This window comes from Furipterus horrens, unplaced genomic scaffold (genome assembly GCF_987537825.1).
Source record: "Furipterus horrens unplaced genomic scaffold, mFurHor1.1.pri manual_scaffold_17, whole genome shotgun sequence".
Taxonomy (NCBI): Eukaryota; Metazoa; Chordata; class Mammalia; order Chiroptera; family Furipteridae; genus Furipterus; species Furipterus horrens.
The window spans coordinates 26,186,829-26,201,847 of record NW_028327187.1 but is presented as its reverse complement, the minus strand read 5'-3'; the positions used below and the strand labels follow the sequence as shown (position 1 = coordinate 26,201,847).

Below are 15,019 nucleotides of genomic sequence, written 5' to 3'. Positions count from 1 at the left end.
TCTGGCCGGGGACTGAGATAGTTCACTCCAAAGGTGTGTCTCCAGATTTTTATTTACAACACTTGAATGTGGGAGCTATCATTCCACTGCTGCAACCTTTCCACACTACACCATGTCCTCTCAGCCCTGACCTTAGGTCTCCGGCCCTTCTACCCATCTGAATGAATGTGGCTTCTTTAAATATTTGGTTGTGAGACTTCCATACAGTTTGATTTTCTAGCAGTTCTGGGTGTTCTTTGTTTTGAAATTAGTTGTAATTTTTCTTGTGGTTGTTCAAGGAAGCAAAGCATGACTACTTGTACCTCCATTTTGACCAGAAGTTTTCTAGTTTTCCATTTTACCGTCCAACAGGATTCTTGACAAATACCTACTTATCTTAAAGACTCAGCTCAAGCTTTGGCTTCTCAATTAACCTTTCCTGAAAACCTTCATTATTGATAGAATTTACCAGCCCCTATTCTCTTTTTCATTACAGCTTTTATTCATAAATTACTTTTAATATTTTTTGCATGAATGAATGGACGAATCAGTCAATCATTAGATCAAGTAATTTACATTTTTATGACTGAATCAATTAATCAATCAATAGGTTAAGTAATCTCAATTTCTTGAAAACATGACTTCTACGTAAAGTTTATTGCCCTACCATTCGACCAGCTATGTTGAGTCAATAGACTTTCATTTTCATGTGCATCATCAGGAGTTTATAATATTTCCAACCTGAACTCATCAAATGACTCCATAATAAATAATGTCTTTAAGACTAACTGTTGGGAGGATCCAAGATGGCAGAGAAGTAAGTGGAAGCTACACTAACCTCCTCCCAGGACCAATCTTGAATTACAACTTAATTGTGGAGAAACAACCAGGAATAGCCAACTTAACACTAGCTGGAGAGAAGTCATATAACCATGGAGAGACAGAAAAGGCTGCTTCATCACAACATGACCGGTAGGAAGTACAGAGATGCAAAAGGGCTGGCTGGACTCCAATAGGTGGCAGTTGAAAGGACTGAGAAACAGCTCAGCATCCGGGGGTTCCCCCTGAGAAGGGCAGTGTCTAAACCCAAAGTTGGGCTCCCCAGTCTACAACAACAGAGCAGAAAGTAAAATAGCATCCAGCTGTGAAAAGGGAAAAGCCTCAGGGTTTTTTGCTGGCATGAAAGAAACAGCTGGAGACAAAGAGCTCTTAAGCAGATCACGTACAAAAATATTTTGGAACCCACTTACCCTGGGCTCAAGCAGAGGGAGGGCAGAGAGGACTAGAGATGCATGGGCAGTATTTGGGGTGATGGTTTTGAGGAGGGAACTGAGGGAGCAGCTGACCGGGTCCCAATGCTGATGCATTGCCCATACTGCAGGCAGATGATTCCCTTCCAAGTGGCATCAGCCTAAGTATAAGCAAAAACGCCACCTGCAAGAATTAATCTTCCTCAACTTCGGTGCTTAAGCCTGATAGCTGATCACAGATTGAATAGATTAACAACTAAAGGACACAGACAAGGAAGTAGATCTCTGGTAGTCGCCAACAGGCTGCATAGGCCCAGCTTGTTACATGATATGATGCCACCAGGGGCAGATCCAAGAAGCGCAAATCAGTCTAATAAACATCAACAAATAAGAAGAGTCACAAAAAGGAGAGACAGATAAACAACCCCCCATTGAAAGGAATGGAGGATCCCCAGAAAGAGTGCTAAATAAAATAAAGGAAAGCAAACTATCAGACATGGAACTCAAAACATGGATTATTGGGAAGCTCAGTGAGATCAGCAAGCTCAAAGAAAACTACAAAGAACTCCAGAGAAACTACAAGGAACTTACTGGGAATTACACCAGCAAGAAAAAGTACACAGAAGCTATCAATAAGAACCAGGAGGAATTGAAGAATACAATTTCTGAATTGGAAAACACAGTAGAAGGAATTAAAAGCAGGCAAGAGGAAGTAGAAGATCAGATCAGCGAGCCAGAGGACAACATAGAAAAAAATTCCCAGACAGTGCAACACAATAAAAAAAAAATACTGAAAAAGAATGAAGAGGTTTTAAGAGAGCTGCAGGACAACATGAAACGTAATAATATCTGTGTCATAGGGATACCAGAACAAGAGGAGCAAGGGATAGAAAACCTGTTTGAAAAATTAATGACAGAAAACTTCCCTTACTTGATGATAGAAAAAGTCATGAAAGTCCAGGAAGCACAGAGGGTCCCAATAAAGATGAACCCCAACAGACCCACTTCAAGACACATCATAATTAAAATGGCAACATTGAAATACAAAGAAAGAATCCTAAAAGCATCAAGAGAAAAACGGCTAATAACATACAAAAGAGCTCCAATAAGGCTATCATCAGATTTCTCAGCAGAAACACTACAAGCCAGAAGGGAATGGCAAAATATATTCCAAGTAATGAAAAACAAAGGCCTACGACCAAGAATACTTTGCCCAGCAAGGCTCTCATTCAAAATGGAAGGTGAAACGAGGAGTTTCCAAGACAAAAGAAGGCTAAAAGAATACATCTCCACCAAACCAGTATTGCAAGAGATGCTAAAGGGTCTGTTTTAAGAGGAAGAAACAGAGAGAGACAGAGAGAAACACTAGAGCAAAAGGGGAAAATGACCATAAATAAGTACCTATCGATAATAACCTTTAATATAAAAAGATGAAATGCACCAATCAAAAGACATAGGATAGCTGAAAGGATTAGAAAACATGACCCACATATATGCTGTCTACAAGAGATCCACCTTAGAACAAAATATTTAACAGACTGAGAATGAAGGGATAAAAAAAATATTTCAAGCAAATGAACATGAAGAAAAAGCTGTGGTAGCAATACTTATATCAGACAAAACAGTTTTCATAACAAAGGCCATAAAAAGAGACAAATAAGGACATTTTATAATACTCAAGGGAAAAATCCATCAAGAAGATGTAACCCTTGTAAACATATATGCACCCAACAAGGAGCACCCAAATGTGTTAAGAACATTTTCAAAGACTTCAGGAAGAATATAGACAGCAACACACTCAGAGTAGGGAATTTTAATACTTCATTGTCAACAATGGACAGATCTTCGAAGCACAGAAACACCAAAGATATTGAGACATTGAACAACACTCTAGATCAAATGAACTTAGTTGATATATATAGAACTTTCCACCCCAAAGAAGTAAAATGTACATTTTTTTTCAAGTGCACATGGAATATTTTCAAAGATAGATCACATGGTAGGATACAAAACAAGCCTCAACAAATTCAAAAAAAATTGAAATTACATCAAGCATCTTCTCAGATCACAATGGCTTGAAACTGCATATCAACCTGAAGGAAAAAACTCAAAAATATTCAAACTCATGAAGAATGAATACCATGTTATTAAATAATGAATGAATTAACAATGACATTAAGGAAGAAATCAAAACTTTTCTGGAAACAAATGATAAAGAACACACAACAACCCAAAATCTATGGGATACAGCAAAAGCAGTCATGAGATGAAAGTTCATAGCAATATAGGCCTATCTAAAAAGGATAGAAGAATCTCTAACAAAAAATTTAACCCTGCAGCTACAAGAACTAGAGGAATAATAACAAACAAAACCCAGTGCGAGTAAAGGAAGTAAATCATCAAGATCAGAGCAGACTTAAATGACATAGAGACTAAACAAACAATTCAAAAAATCAGTAAAACTAGGAGCTGGTTCTTTGAAAAGATAAACAAAATCGACAAGGATTTAACCAGGCTCATCAAGAAAAAAAGAGGAGGCACAAATAAATAAAATCAGAAATGAAAGAGGAAAAATCACAACCGATACCACAGAAATACAAAAGACTTTAAGAAATTATTATGAACAATTGTATCACAAGAAATTTGACAACCTAGAAGAAATGGACAAAATCTAAAAACATATAACCTTCTAAAACTGAATCACGAAGAAATAGAAAGCTTGTGCAGACCAACAACAACTAGTGAATTTGAAACAGTAATCAAAAAACTCCTGGCACACAAAAGCCTTGGACCAGATGGCTTCATCGGTGAATTTTTCAAAACAGTCAGGGAAGAACTAACTCCTATTCTTCTCAAACTTTTCCAAAAAATCCAAGAAGAGGGAAGACTCCCAAACTCTTTCCATGAAGCCGGTATTACCCTAATCCCAAAACCAGGTCAAATCACAACAAATAAAGAAAACTATAGTTCAAGATCACTGATGAACACAGATGCTAAAATCTTCAACAAAATATTGGCAAACCAGATCCAACAACACATTAGAAAGATCATACATCATGATCAAGTGGGATTCATCCCAGGGATGCAAGGATGGTTTAATATTCACAAACCAATAAATATAATACACCACATAAACAAAATGAAAGACAAAAACTACGTGATCATATCGATAGATACAGAAAAAGCATTTGAAAGACTACAACACCCATTTATGATGAAAACACTCAGCAACATTGGAATAGAGGGAGCATACCTTAACATACTAAAGGTCATATATGAGAAACCTGAAGCCAACATCATACTCAATGGTAAAAAACTGAAAACATTCCTCCTGAGGTAAGGAACAAGACAAGAATGTCCACTCTCCCCACTCCTATTTAACATAGTATTGAAAGTTCTAGCCACAGAAATCAGACAAGAAAGAGGGGGGAAAAGTATCTAAATTGGAAAAGAGGAAGTAAAACTGTCATTATTTGCAGACAACATGATAGTGTACATAGAAAACCCTATAGACTCCACCAAAAAAATATTCCACCTAATAAGTGAATTTAACAAAATAGCAGGGTAGAAAATAAATATTCAGAAATCAAAGGCATTTTTGTAAAACATCAATAAAATATCAGATATAGAAACTAGAAAAAAATCCCATTAACTATAGCAACAATAAAAATAAAGTACATATGAATAAACTTAACCAAAGAGCTAAACGACCTGTACTCAGAAAACTACACAACACTGATGAAAGAAATTAAGAAAGATACAAATAAATGGAAACATATACCATGGTCATGAATGGGAAGAATCAACATAATTAAAATGTCCATACTACCCAAAGCAATTTATAGATTCATAGCAATCCTTATTAAAATACCAATAACATATTTCGCAGACCTAGAACAATTACTTCAAAAATTTATATGGAACCTAAAAAGACCCCAAATAGCCACAGAAATCTTGAGGAAGAAAAACACAGAAGAAGGAATCACAATACTTTATACCAAGATATACTGCAAAGCCTCAGTTATCAAAACAGTTTGGTACTGGCATAAGAACAGACATATAGATCAATGTAACAGAACAGAGAACCCAGAAATAAACCCTGGTCTATATGGTCAACTACTATTTGACAAAGGGGGAAGGAACATCAAATGGAGTGAAAATAGCCTTTTTAATAAATGGTTTTGGGAGAACAGGACTGGGACTTGTAAAAAAAAATGAAACTAGACCACCAACTTACACCACACCCCAGAATAAACTCAAGATGGATCAAAGACTTAAATGTAAGCTGTGACATCATAAAAGTTATAGAGGAAAACATAGGCAGGAAAATTTCAAATATCCCACATAACAATATTTTCACCGATATATCTCCTAAGGCAAGGGAAATAAAGGAAAGAATAAAAAATGGTACTACACCAAACTATAGAGTTTCTGCTCAGCAAAAGTGAACATCAGCAAGATGAAAAGGGAACCAATTATAAGGGAAAATATATTTAGCCAATGATTCCTCAGACAAGGGATTGATATACAAAATATATAAGGAACTTATATGACTCAACACCAATAAGACAGACAATCCAATTAAAAAATGAGCAAAGAACCTGAACAAAGATTTCTCCAGAGAGGACATACGGAGGGTCCATAGGTATATGAAAGAATGTACAACATCATTAGCCATCAGAGAGATTTTAGTAAAATCCACAATCAGATTCTACATCACACCTGTCCGAATGGCCATCGCCAACAAATCAACAAACAAATGCTGGCGAGTATGCAGAGAAAAGGGAACCCTAGTGCACTGCTGGTGGGAATGCAGACTGGTACAGCCACTATAGAAAACAGTATGGAATTTCCTCAAAGAACTAAAAATGGAACTGCCTTTGGAACCAGCGACTCCACTACTAGGATTATACCCGAAGAATCTTGAAACACCAATTCAAAAGAACTTATGCACTCCTATGTTCATAGCAGCACTGTTTACAATAGCTAAGTGCTGGAAACAACCTAAGTGCCCATCTGTAGATGAGTGGATCAAAAAACTGTGGTACATTTACACAATGGAATACTATGTAGCAGAAAGAAAGAAGGAACTCCTACCATTTGCAACAACATGCAGGGAACTAGAGAGAATTATGCTTAGTGAAATAAGCCAGGCAAAGAAAGAAAAATACCATATGATATCACCTAATACAGGAAACTAAAGAACAACACAAACAAAGGAACTAAATAGAACAAAGAGCAGAATAGCAGTCAATAGGGGGGAGGGGAGAGGGAGAGAAGGGGGATAAGTAAGGGAAGGGTTTAATTAAAGAGCCTGTATAAAAGACTCATGGACATAGACAACGGGGAGGGATATGATTGCGGGAGAGGGGGTGGGCTGGGTGGGGGAGAGAAATTGGGGGAAAAGGGGACAACTGTAATTGAAAAACCAAAATAAAAAACAAAAAAAAACAAAAAAAAAAAACCCTTGGTTTAAAATAATTTCCTGAACAAGTGTCTTTTACACTAAGCATTTAATTTGGTCCTTATAACACCTGAAAGGAGTACCTAGGGTAAAGGTTATTTTTCACCATTTCACACATGGTAAGGTGTTAATACACTTACAACATAATAAAGCAAGATTGTGACACAACCAAGACTAAACCCCAGGTCTCCCCACAGATTATTTGCATTTTTATACTGGGGCAGTTTATGATAAATTCTCATATTCTAAGTTAGGTGTCATTTCAATGAGTGCATTTGGTACAACTCTCTTGTGCAAACTCAAGAAATTAAATCCAACTTCATGGCTTCTGTTTACACAGGACTTTGTCTTTTATTGTTTTGAAATGTTCAAATTTCTTCACTCTCATCTGGTGTAAGTAGTCTACATTTTACTCACTGGTCACAACTACTGTTATTACGGAGTTAAAAGTTTCAGGCGAAGTTAACCTCCAAGTCTGCCAACTTCTTATCAATGCCAAGTATGGCATTTGGAAGCGGGGTTCCAAGGAATATTTTTTAATTGCTCAACTTTGAATAGTGCTCTGAAGTTAATAATGCCCCTAGAGCCTGACATACAAAGCTATTAGAAATATTCTGTTTGTCTGAGACTAATCCAAATCATCACAGGTGAAAAGAGCATTTCTCTAATTTAAGATAGGCACACAGTTTTTTAGTTTCAAGAGAAATTTCCTCAGAAATCTAATATTTAAAGTCTATTATGATATATTTGGCTGGTCGGTCCTCTTAAGAACCTCATCTCCCTTTTTTTCTACTAATCCATGGCTAAGGCCTGCTTCATAACATTAGAGGAAGGGAGAAGGCAGAGTTGTCACTTATAAATTAGGGTTATGAATTTATGTACAACTCCAGACAGGCACCCAAAAACTGTGATTAAGAATTGCTTATACTACAGTTAGCTCTTTGTAATCCACTACACATTTTATTTTGCTCATCCTTTGATTAAGGGTTTTTCAAGAGTGCACCAGAAACATAGTTACTGAAGAGGTCTTCTATTATTCACAATCTTTCTAAAGAAGAGAAATGTATTTGTACTAGATTAGTCTCTCACCACTGCCTTTTTCCACTTACTCATAGTAACTTTTGCTACTTAGTGTTCTAAGGCCTTCATTTCACTGTTATGATACATCCCTACACTAAGCTACAGAATCCAAAATTAGGCCTTAATATAAATTCTTTATTCATCTTCTATATACAAGAAAGATATTTTTGACCCACTACAAAAACTAATGCTTTGTATAGGAAAAGTTTATCTAGAATAAAGATCGTTATTATTGTTTAGATATATAAGGACCATCTGTGCAGGAGTGGGAGTGCACATGAGGTATTCATGAAAAATGAAATCTGAATCAAGTGGAGAAAACCTACTGAGGTATCATGGGACACAGTTGGATATAAGAATAGATAACATATATCATTGTGTAGTTTGTTTGCATAGCACTTACCACGGGTATATATTTAAATTCTCAATTGCTTAAAGTCAGTTTTCCCCCAGTAGATAGTAATGAAAGTGGTAACCATTTCTGGATTTGTGTGTGTGTTTGTGCCATTGTATCCTCAATGTCAAGCACATCGTCTGACACATGGTGGGAGCTCATTAAATATTTGTTGAATAAATGTATTAATGTGTAAATGAATGAATGAATGTTAAATGATAGACGAGGGACTGCTATAGGCGACCTTGCATGTCAGATGAAGAAATACAGACTTGATACAGTTTGAAAAAATAGCCTGTGGAAGCTGTTTGAGCAGGCTGGGGTCCTGGAAATGGGATTGGAAAGGCAAACTTAAGAGATACAGTTGTCCCTCTCTATATCGAGGTTCACTTATCGTGGCCTCACTGTATTGCGGGATTTTTAAAAATATTATATTTAATTATTTATCACATATTTTTTGCTATATCGCGGGATTTTGTGGTACTGTATATGTATTTTGTTCAAGTTACGTAGGTTTAAGAGTGTAGAATATGTTTAAGAACATAAGTAGTGTTTATAAAATTGTTGAAAAGTTTAATAAGGGAGTGGGAAAGGTTAATAAAGGACTGGGAATGGTTTATAAGTGTGTGGGAAGGGTTTATAAAGCCTTAAAATATATATAAATACTAAAATAAATGTAAGGTTTCTACTTTGCGAATTTTTACCTATAGCAGGAGGGGTGGTCTAGAACGTAATACCCATGATAAGTGAGGGAATACTGTATTTCAATAGCACATGTACTCTCTGTTGCTCATGCTCTCTCTCAGTGGTGTACCAGCTGCAAGCTCTTTCACAACATCAATTTAATCAGAAAGAATGTATAAAAGACTATAGACCAAAAATTTAAAAAGGAATTACTCCTTAGTTCTCTAGAAAGCCGAGCAGTGGTATACAAATGTCCCATGGTCTGAAAAGTCTTTCTCTATTCGTTGTTTTCTTTACACAAAATTCTACTTTTTTTCTTTTTTTTCCAACAGCTCTTGTTTGGCAAAGTTTAATCACATGTTTGGAATCAGGTCCCTGAAACTCTCAAAAGTTAATTATTTCTTTCTGGTGAAGATCAGAAACTTGGAACTCTATTCGTGAGATAAATGGTCTGGTGGCACTTCGGAACTTGATCTTAGTGAAGTTACTAAGCATCTCTACAACTTACTCCCTGCATTTGGAATTGAATGTGGAAGGGAATTAAACCCTAGGCATCATGAGTAGGCTGAAGATATAAGATTTATAGATTTATTTCAGACCAATGCATGCTCCCAGATACAGCTCTGGTGACAGCTTTCAGATAAACATATGGATAGATAGATTTTGAACATAGATGGAGAGAAAAAGAGAAATGGCACAATTTCTGTATACCATACTGCTCAATGAAAGGCAGGTTTTATTCGTTATATTTTCTGGAAAAAATGAGTAGTAACCTAGAGGTTTTTGAGCCTCAACTCCAGGACATGCTTTTAAAATGCTTGGGTCTATTTTCCATTCTTAATGAGTATAGTAACTGTTATGAAATCTTGCTTTTGCTGACAGAGGGATGCACAGGACCTTGGAATCCTCAGATTGCATATTTTTACTCTCCAGCACTGAAAATAGGTGGTGGAAAAAGAGCAAGAACCTGGGTAGTTTATACACAGAGCCCAGGACATCTTCTGGAAGTCATCCAATTTAGTTTAAAGCCCTGGGTGCAGCATGTTTTGTTATCATTTTCCTCTTTTTAAAGAAAGTGAAAATTTGGTTTAATTGTGTTTGACTTCATCGAGATAAAATAATAGATAGATAAATATTGCCAAGAGGCAAAAGGTGTCTAATCCAGCAGGTTGAAAATTGAAATAACCTAAGGGTCTTGATACAAAGCATTCAAATCACTTCAATCTTCCTTATAAGTTTTCCAGGGTAGACTGAACAAGGATGTATGTGGGTCAAATGTAAGTGAAAGAAATATTTACCTAATAAATTAAATAATTGAATTGGATACCATCACCAAGGGCTGCACATCAAAAGGTTTGGCAATTGTGATTTGATCTAATCCAAAGGAGTCTTTTTATTTATTTATTTATTTATTTATTTTGATTTTGAGATGCTAGGAAGGTTTTTGAAATATTGCCAGAGGAGTTTGCAGAGATATCACCACTGTTTCAACTCTAACAACTATTGGAAAGTTGTTCCTTTGTGTATTCTCATTATGTTCCATCTACTAGTACTTGAGAGAGACTTGAAATGGTGAGTAGATAACAGAAAAAGGCTCCAACTTTTTTACTCCTGCCTCCCCTTTTTATTTGATTTCTAACCATTATTTATACATGGGAAATCTTCAGGAAGGTAAGGGACAGCCATTAGTTGAAAGCAGAACTAGGCTGTAAAAATTATTGTAGGTGACAAGACTAAGACTAAGATGGGAAACATGCTTGGTTCACTTTGCCAAGAATCTTTTAATGATTGTTCTAGAATGTAACAATCAGCACTGCCTTTTGAGGGCAGCATCCAGATTAAATGAAAAACAGGCCACTTAATTTATATTCTTATCAGCCTTTAAGAGTGAGAAGAAAATTGTCATCAATTTTAGGTCCATGGGTCCAACCACAGTATTCATGGAGGCAAGATCTTGAGTTTGATCCCAATCTGTATCAGTAAGCTTAAAACCATTTAAAAATAAGTCTTCTCACAGCCATAGAGTGATCAAGGTTTACTCAAATGGCTCATCAATTTATTTTGCTGGGCTTCTGAGAGACTGAGGAATAGACTATATTTTTATTATTATTACTCCCTCAATATTAGAGAAACAAAATACATTGTGAAGCTCATTAAAATAATAGGCCATACAAGGAGGGAAACATCTGTTTATCAATGTTTAATATGTAATGGCAAAATCAGTTTGTTTTATAGAGTTCTAGGAACAACGGAGTCCTTTAGATGGTATAATAATCATTTATTTCTATTAAAAAAAAAAAACAGTTTATTTTCCTAGCTGTAACATGCCTGTCATCTTTCTAGATATTAATCATGAATGTTCCATGTATAAATAATTGAGAGTTAAATATAGACCATTCAAAGAAATGTAAGGTATTACTGTACTAACTTAAACTATAACAGGTTTCAGGGCATTGCTTCATATAGCTATATGTCTCTCATCTTCTTGAATTTTCTCTCTGTGGAAACAATTATCTCAATTTTCACTTGGAAAGGTGGAGGCAATCCACGGGAAAACCTCTTTCTCAGGGTTGCAGAATAAATGACAGCAGAACTAACATTAGGTCTCTCAAGCTCTGATGACACTTATGTGAAGGCAGGTCACCATCCTCTCCATCTCTTATATGTTTCTCATCTCATAAGCAGCATATGCTTTTCCATCTATGGATTTACAATTCTCATGTACTTAGCCTGAGATGCGGAACAAGGTAAGGAAGAAGACCCAGGAATAGGTTATTTGTATAGATAAGGAAGTGGATGAGTTATGAAATCTTCTTTGCTTAAAACTTTTAAAGACAAGTGAGTATCTCATTTCAGAGATGGTTAGAGAAGCTCCATGTCTTAGCAAACCCCTTCTCTACCTTTTCCAACGATGGAGGAAAATGTAATACATTCCTCATACTCTGAGAAGTGTTAAGGTTCATTTTGGTTGTGTTGTTGTTGCTGTTGCTTGTTTTGTTTTTTGTTGAGAGAAATCAGAGACTCCGAGCATGTTAAGGGTAGTAAGGCTCATAGAGATCATTTAGTTTAACCAGATTGTAAATGAAAATTTAGGTGAGCGCAAAAAAGGAACTTATCCAGAGATATAGGCAATGAGTAGCAGAAGCTTCAAGGAAGTGATTAGAAAAAGAAAAGAGCACCTATACATTAAGGGGTGCTGAGCATATAAACAGCAATGTCAAGAGGAAGAGTCATGTGGGAAAAAGACAGATTGTTCTTCACTACAGAACAGATAAAGAGCTCCATTCACATAATCATTCCATAAATAATTCTTGAGTGATTTTTATGAACCAGACACTATTTTAGGTTTGGGACATACACCAGCAAGCTAAACAGAAAAAGCTCCCTGACTTCATTGAGAGTACATTTTAGCTGAGAGAAACAAGCAATAAATGTAATTAATAGATAAAAATATAATGTATTAGAAGTAATAGTTCTAAGGAGAAAAATAATGTGTGAAAAGATGATATACAATGTCAGGGGCTAGAGATGAACTTTTAGTCATGGTGGCCAAAGAAGGACTCACTGAAAAGATGCATTGTGAGCAAATACCTGAGGTAAGTGAGAAGGTAAGTCATGCAAGATCTGGTTTTCATAAATATGGAACAGCAAAATAAAAAAGATGAAAGGCTCTGAGGAACAGAGGAGCTACGACTTTTTAAGAAAGAGTAAGTAAGCCAATGTAACTGGAACAAAGTGAGCACAGAAAAGAACAGTAGGAACTGGGTTTTATGGGGGCACAAATCACATGAGACCTAATAAGTCATTATAAGGTGATTAGTGTTTAATCAGGTTAAAATGGGAAGCTACTGACATTTTGGAATAGAAGTGACCTGATTTGACTTACAATTTAACTGAATCATTTAAACTGAATGGGGGCAAAGACAAAAACAAGGAAATTGATAAGGAAGTTACTGACAAAATCAGATGAGTAATGATCACTTAAAATAAAAGATGGCAGTCCAAATGACAAGAGGAATAGTTAGATTTGTTATATCTTTGATTGCCTAGGGCTTTATATGTACTCATTTATTCACTATATGTCCATTGGATTCTTATGATTCCCCAGACATTCTTCTAGGTACTAGGGATACAACAGTAAACAAAGCAGACAAAGTCGTGTCCTCAGTAAACTTACATTCGACTGGGAGAGAAAAAATAAACAAGTAATCAAATCATTAGTAAAATTTTAGATGTTGGAATATTCTATTAAAAATAAAGAAGTCTGGGAAGAAAGGGAATGAGGAGGGTGGGAAGAGAGAGGCCTTAAAAGTAAGCTGGTCACACAACCATACTTTTTTGTCACCCATACTTTTAGAAACATCACATTATATTTTCAGTCTTAAATAGAGCTCAGCAAACAGAACAGAAAACACAGAAGCTCAAAATGTAACCTCAACCATGTATACCTCAAGGGTACTGTTAAATACTTCACTTACATAATACTAATTCAAATCAAAGAAGTACTTTGCAACACTCTATGTCAAGTGCCATGGTAGATACTAGCACAATAGGGAAAAGGAGGCATGAAAAATCTAAGAGTGACAGACATACACAAGAATAGGCAATATTTTAGTTAAGACTGTCAAAGGTAACCCCTTGGTGGAGATTAGTAAATCAAGGTGACTAATGAATCAGCTGTCTTGGAAAATGAAGAACAAGTGAGAGAAACAGGAAGATGATCTTTTTCTCTTTTCTTCCTCGGAAAAAATATCACCCAAGAAGGCATCCATTGGAAGAAGTTAGAAAAACTTTCATATCACCATTTTCAAAATGATGGGAGTTTGTTCTTTTCCAGGGAAGGGGAATATTTTTAGCTTTGCTTCAGTTCTCATTATACTTTTCCCATTTGTATTTCATATCTTTTAAAAAGGATGAAATAAATAATCCTGTACACCCTAATTATTTACAACTTTCTCACAGCATCCCTCTATCTTTATTCTCATTGTTTCAGGTAAAATTAGGCAAATGGGAAGAATAGCCATGGACAATGCTACAGCAGTGTTTGACTTTCTCGTTATTGAAATCTGACTATCCTGAGTGGAGAGTTACATTTTTCACATTGGTGCTAATAACTTACCTCAGCACTTTGTTGGGGAATGACCTTATCATTATCCTTATCCACTGACCCCTGCCTCCACACTCCAATGTACTTCTTTCTTAGTGACCTGTCTTTCTTAGATCTTTGCTATGGAACAGTCTCCATGCCCCAGAACTTGTTGCATTGTTTTTCTATTCATCCCTACCTCTTTCAACCAAGATGCTTGACCCAAATGAGTGTCTACTTGTTCTTGGCCAAAGCAGAGTGCCTCTTAGTGGCTGTGATGGCCTATATCCATGCAGTTGTTATCAGCAATCCCCTGTGCTATCCCATGGTTATGTCTGACTGGCTGCCACCTCATGGGGGATAACTTGTGCTCACTGCCATGTTCATCTTACCCCTGCATCTTCACTTTTGTGGGGCTAATGTCATTAAGCATTTTGTCTATGAGACTCTCTCCCTCTTCAAGTTGACTTGTTTTAATACCAGCCTCAATGAACTTATGATCCTCATCACAGGTATCTTCACCTTATTCGTACCCTTTGGGTTTGTTGTCCTTTCCTATATCCAAATTGCCACTGCTATTCTTAAGATTCACTAAGCTCAGGGTAGGCTCAAGGTCTTTTCTACTGGTGGTTCTCATTTGACTGTGGGGACAATCTTCTATGGGGCAGCCAACTCCATGTATATGAAACATCAGTCCAAGTCATCCTCTGACCAAGACAAGGTTATCTCAGCATTTTGTGGGGCTTCGGCACTTTGACACTCATGCACAACTCTCTAATATATAGCCTGAGGAACGAAGTTATTAAAGAGGCAATGAGAAAAGTTATGGTGAAAAGGGAGTTAGCTTTCTTTGCTTCCAAACTTCTAAGATAACGCTCAACTACACCTCCACTGATGATGAAAAAGTTTAGAAGGTCTGACTTTAGCCTTGGTAGAGCAGGTAATTTTCATATGAAAAGCCTCAGGAAGTACTCCTAACGCAAAATAGTATCTCTCCCGAGACTTGAATTACTTTTACAAGTATTATTTTGACTTTTTACATATAACACATTAGTGTCCATCTATTAAGTTACTCAGAATCA

The 15,019-nt window shown here is 36.3% G+C and overlaps 1 pseudogene; it reads left to right on the top strand.

Annotated features, from left to right (window-relative positions):
- Positions 1 to 13,873: 13,873 nt before the first annotated feature.
- Positions 13,874 to 14,810, top strand: OR13H1 (olfactory receptor family 13 subfamily H member 1; annotated as a pseudogene).
- The last annotated feature ends 209 nt before the right edge of the window (positions 14,811 to 15,019 follow it).